The following is a 6,232-nucleotide window of genomic DNA, read 5'->3' on the forward strand; positions in this document are numbered from 1 at the left end:
GTCAAAAATAGGATAGATGATCCCTGCATCTAGCCACTTAAGAATTTCCTTCTTCACTACTTCCTTCATGATTGGATTAAATCATCTTTGCTGCTCGACCGTAGGCTTTCTACCTTCCTCTAGCAGAATTTTATGCATGAAATAAGAAGGTTTGATTCCCTTGATATCTGCTATAGTCCAGCCAATTGTCGATTTGAACTCTCTCAGAATCCTCGGGAGCTTTTCCTCGTCCTTACCTGAAAGGTCAAATGCAATAATAACAGGCAAAGTAGATGCATCACCTAAAAACGCATACCTCAAATGCTCAGGTAAAGGCTTAAGCTCAAGAGTGAGAGCTTCCTCAATAGATGGCTTGAGGCGTTTAGGAGCTTTGTTCAATTCCTTCATTCCAAGAGATTCAAAAGGCATATCAATCTTCCTCTTCCAGGGAGAAGCATTCAAATATTATAATTGTTCTTCACCTTCATCATCTTCATTATCTGAATTTCCCAACAAGGCTTTTTCTAAGGCATCAGACCTTAGCAATTGATCAATTTATGAAGTAACCACAGAATCGACCAACTCCACTTTTAAGCACTCCTCATTTTCCGTAGGAAATTTCATAGCATTGAACACATTAAAAGTTACATCCTGATCCATCACTCGCATTGTGAGCTCACCCTTCTGCACATCTATCAAGGTTCGACCAGTCGCCAAAAAAGGTCTTCCCAAGATTATGGGAATCTTCTTATCCTCCTCGAAATCAAGAATTACGAAATCAGAAGGGAAGATGAGTTTATCAACCTTGACAAAGACATCCTCCACAGTACCTCACAGATATGTAATAGAACGGTCGACCAACTGCAAGGTCATATAAGTCGGTTTTGGATCAGGTAAGTCCAACTGCTTGAAGATTTGACAAAGGCATCAGATTGATGCTAGCTCCCAAATCACATAAGCATCTGTCAAAAGACACTTTTCCGATAGTACACGAAATAGTGAAGCTTCCTGGATCTTTAAGCTACGGAGAAAACTTCTGTTGCAGCACAACAATGCATTCCTCCCTGAGAGCGACAATCTCAAAATCATCTAGCTTCACCTTCCGAGAGAGAATACCTTTCATGAAATTTGCATAACTAGGCATCTGCTCAAGAGCCTCAGCGAGAGGTATGTTGATATGAAGTTTCTTGAACACCTCCAGAAACTTCTCAAATTGCTTGTCCAGCTTTTTCTTCTGCAGCCGCATAGGAAACGGCGGTAGAGGATATATATGTTTCTCCCCTATATTACCCTCAGGAGGAGTGTGCTCAACAGTAGTCTTCCTTGTTCCACTTCTACTTCCTGCTTCTCTACTTCTTTCTCAGCCTCAGCTTCTTCAGTCAACACTTGAGTTTGTTCGAGATTCGCAACCTTTCCAGACCTCAAGGCGATTGCCTTTACCTGCTCCTTAGCTTCTCTCTTTCCTGGAACTTCAGTGTCACTAAGTAGTGTACCAGGCTGACAATTTAGCAAGGCATTAGAAATTTGCCCAATTTGATTTTCCAAGGTCTTGATAGAAATAGCTTGACTCTTGCACATAAGCTTCAACTCCTCTAATTCAGATTTTTCATTGGCTTGTTGCAGCTGGAGTTGTTGCCTTGGTGCATATTGCGGTTGCTGAAAACCACGAGGGTTGTACTACTTAGCTGGATACTGCTGATAAGGCTGTTGAACCGCATTTTGAGCGTTGCTCCAACTGAAATTAGGATGATTGCGGTTGTTGGGATGATAAGTGACTGGCACAGGTTGCTGCGAACGCTGAAAGTTGCTCACGAACTGAGTTGATTCACTAGAAATTGCGCACTGATCAGTCTCATGGGCACCAACACAAAGCTCACAGACACTAACGATTTGATTAACCCCATGATTAGCCAAAGTGTCCACCTTCATCGTCAAAGCCTTAAGTTGGGCAGCTATAGCAGTTGTTGCATCCAACTCCAGAATTCCTGCTACCTTTACCTGAGTCAGTCTCTGGGAAGGATTCTGGTACTCATTAGCAGCCATTAGTTCAATAAGTTCATAAGCTTCATCGTAGCTTTTAGCCCACAAGGCTCCTCCTGATGCTGCATCGAGCATGGGTCTAGAAGTAGCACCTAATCTATTGTAAAAACAGTTAATATTCATCCAATCAGGCATGCCATGGTGTGGGCACTTCCTTAGCATCTCCTTATATCGATCTCAAGCCTCACACAGAGATTCTTCAGTTTGCTGAGCAAACTGAGTAAGAGCATTCCTGATTGCAGCAGTCTTCGCCATAGGGAAGAATTTAGTGAGAAACTTTTGAGCAAGATCTTCCCAAGTGGTGATAGACCCTGCTGGTAGAGAATATAACCAACACTTAGCTTTGTCCCTCAGAGAGAATGGGAAGAGTCGCACTTTGATAGCATCTTCAGTTACATTATTGAACTTGAAAGTGTTGCAGATCTCGATGAAATCCCTGATGTGCATGTTGGGGTCTTCAGTAGGAGAGCCCCTAAACTGAACTGAGTTTTGTATCATCTGAATCATGCTTGACTTGATCTCAAAAGTGTTATCCCTAATGGCTGGCATGATGATGCTTGACTGAATGTCATTGATCTTAGGCTGAGAATAATCCATCAAAACCTTAGGATTTTCTGCTTGATCACCCATCTCTATTAAAACCGATTCTTCGATTTTCTCTTTTTCTTCTACCTTATTTTCTTCTTCAAAAACTTCCTTTCGAACCACCACAACTTCTTCCTCGGCTTTATCCAGAGTTCTCTTACGAGTATGCGAATGCGTATGCATACGCCCTCGCTAGAGTACCTGAAATAAGACAAGAAAACAATTAAGTAATAATGTCCGAGTAAATGAACTTTAACGACCACTAATGAAAAGCACATAAACTATAAATTAACACTGCAGTCCCCGGCAGCGGCGCCAAAAACTTGTTAGTCGCTAAACACGCGCTAATAATACACGCAAGTATACGAGTTCGCAAGTCGTATAGAATCTTTTCTAGTTCGTTCCCACAGAGACTGGCTTGGTTAACTAATTAATTCATGCACTTAAGCAACAATGTATGGTTATTATTCAATGTTAAGACGATAACAAATTGAGCTTGTTTATAACTAAGAATTAAACTAACAATTATAATTAAGGGAATAAGAATGGTTGAATTAATATATAGGATAAATATGAGATTCTAACTTTATTAAATACTTTAATAGCCTTATTGTTCTTAACCTTAGCATGCAATGGTGATGACACTAATCAGATCATACAAAACTAATAAACGCAAACTTTCGTTGCACGAATACCATACTACCAGACATCCACAAAAGAGATAGAAGCTGAATAGACACCAATTATATTGAGACCCTATCTCTCTATAGAATTTGACAACATAACGGTTTAAGCACAAGTTATATATCATGATTACATAGGGAAAGTAAGATGGTTAAAATTACCTACGAATCATGCATAACATATACATGAACCTATGCTAGCATGACAAGTTCTAAACCTTAAATTCACTTTCGCTTCATTAAGAATTAACACACTATCTTATAAGTTCACGACGCTCATAAGACGAATAAGCACAACCAATACTAGGTTATCATACAATCACCACATACTAAGGTATCGAAACAATTTAACTAAAGAAATCCATAAATAAATCCATTAGAACCCAACGATAACGATTAGCCCATAACCGGACTCACCATCAACGTGGGTTCCAATGAAAGTATGGTATAATAAACATAGTTTTTATAACGAATAAACAAAACCAAGTATGAAACAAGAGTAAGGTTCACAAATAAGAAAATTAGCATCCAAATACAACTTAAAACAAAGATTCACAAGTAAGAACAAGATCTTCTTCGTCTTCGTTGAATCGTGCTAACACGGTCTTCTTACAGCTCTCCTTGATATGTCTCTGGCTTGATTTCTTCTGAAAATGACCTAAAGTTATTTATATAGCAGCCTCATATAATCTAGAAGTCTTCCAATTCGAATTAGAATAGAATCAGAATTCTACAAAAATGATCCGGCGCGACCGCGCTATCACAGCGCGGGCGCGCTGCCTTTCTGACATCCTGGCGCGGTACCGACGCGGTCGTGCGCTTGACCAGCGCGGTCGCGCCGTACTTCTGGAAAAACTTCAGATTTTCTTCTTTTTCTTGCTGCTTCGAGCCGGCTTTCCACGAGCTTTATTCCAACACCACCTTGACACCAAATTATCACCAAAATAATGCTAATTAACCTGATTACCTAGATAATGCCTGAAACGCAAAAATACTCGAAAACACGTTAAAACACTTACAACTTGAGTACAAACGCATCAATTCAAAACTTATTAGAGCATTATAAAGTGTCATAAATGTCACTCAACACCAACATCTAGTGACAAGAGGCTGCAAATTTGACAACTTGCAATGTGAGGCTTCTTTAACCCCGTTAACGATCGATGATGGGCCAATCCGTAAGTCTATACATTATGAATCAATCTCAATGCAGGTGCTAAAGTCAAAATGTCTTCAAGGAGAATTATTTATCAAAAACTCACTTGATTTGTATTAAATCAAAATTTGTTTGTGCTACAAATATGTGTTCTTAAAATAAGAACTCAGTTACTTCTCTTGAGAGAATATAAGATTTTCTAGATCTGTTTGTTTCTACTAAACTAAGGACTTCTGACATGTTTTATAGATCAACGTGTGCAGTTTATAGAACTTGCACTAAAATAGACTAACATATTTTCTAAAACTCATTTGTTTGTTTCTATTTGTAGTGCAGCATATCTGTGTAGTTACTACTAGGTCTGTGATCCTTCTTTGTCCAGTTCATCTTCGCCCTTGATCTTGCATTCTTCAAGCTGCATTTGTAGGCTTTCCAATTCAGTGATAGAATTATTTGTTGACTGATAATCTTGGATCTTCAAGTTGTCTGTATTCTGAATTCTGAAATTGTTTGTCGAGATCTCTTTTATTGTGTAGAGATGTCAAATATCAATAGGTAAAATGACTTATCGATATCTCCACTTTTCAATATGTGTTATGACTTGTCGAGGTCTCCAATTCTCTACAAGTAGAATGACTTATCGATATCTCTAATTCTTTACATAAGCTTTTGACTTATCGATATCTTTAGTTCTCTATATGAACTTTTTGACTTGTCGATATTTCCAGTTATCTACATGCAGATTGACTTGACGATATCTCTTAGGACTTCTCTATATGCCATTTTTGACCTCTCGACATAAAACTTTATATTCCTTGATCTGTGACTTGTCGACATCTGACTTAAAACATTTTTTCTAGAACAACATTATTCAACCCCAAACTTCTACAATTCTCTCTGAGGCATGAACAAGATTGATCTTCTTCCATAATTTATTCCTTAGCTTGATGGTTGTTCATAGAAAAATTCCACAGTCTAATCTACTTAGCATTTTTACATACTCAAGAAATACAAATAGGGAATATAATGAGATTATCATACAAATTATCCTTAGGGTTGTAAAGGTGACTTATTCTTGTTATGTACAAATATGTCTTACACAACACACCTAAGCATCAAATCTGCATCCCTCTCTAACTTAAACAATGCTTTATCCATTATTGTTTCTAGAAGCTTATACTATAAATTGTAACAACCCCTAAACCACACTCCACTAGCATTGTATTTATCTCAATCAAACTAATCTGGTCATTTTCTCGAAAATCTACGTGTACAACCAGACCCCCAAGTGTTCTTTTTAGGGGTTTCTTCAAATTAATCATTATAAAATATTTTAATTGTAAAATACTCATCATACGGTATAACAAATACCTAAATTAAGCATGTAAACTCAATTTTACAAACCTAATACTTATACGAGCAGAAAAATTGGACAAATTTTCAACAAATATAAATTTCCATTTTTATCACAAAGCTATGAATGACATGAAGCAAAAACTTTAAATTAGGTCTAGGTGTACATTAACAATCACATTTAAATTAGTTCTAGATTTATACGGGTAGTTGTGCAAAAACGTAAAATTCAAATATTGACATATCACATAAACACATAACTAACTTATTCAAGCAAATCCCCCGATTTAGATGATCATATACAAGAAAGTAAGTTAACAACAACATTAACTTAATGATTTGAGTCATTGCCAATATATTTTTGACATTAGTATGGTTTCAAAGCATTTTGATCTTCCTTGGTACTTAACAACCACGTCATTCTCCTGCACTTTGC

The 6,232-nt window shown here is 37.5% G+C and overlaps 1 non-coding gene across 1 annotated transcript; it reads left to right on the plus strand.

Annotated features, from left to right (window-relative positions):
• Positions 1-2,152: 2,152 nt before the first annotated feature.
• On the plus strand, positions 2,153-2,259 carry LOC141688372 (small nucleolar RNA R71). The gene has a single exon (XR_012561817.1). It is a non-coding gene; the product is annotated as a small nucleolar RNA R71 (small nucleolar RNA).
• Positions 2,260-6,232: the final 3,973 nt, after the last annotated feature.

This window comes from Apium graveolens, chromosome 9, assembly GCF_009905375.1.
Source record: "Apium graveolens cultivar Ventura chromosome 9, ASM990537v1, whole genome shotgun sequence".
In the NCBI taxonomy this organism is placed as follows: domain Eukaryota; kingdom Viridiplantae; phylum Streptophyta; class Magnoliopsida; order Apiales; family Apiaceae; genus Apium; species Apium graveolens.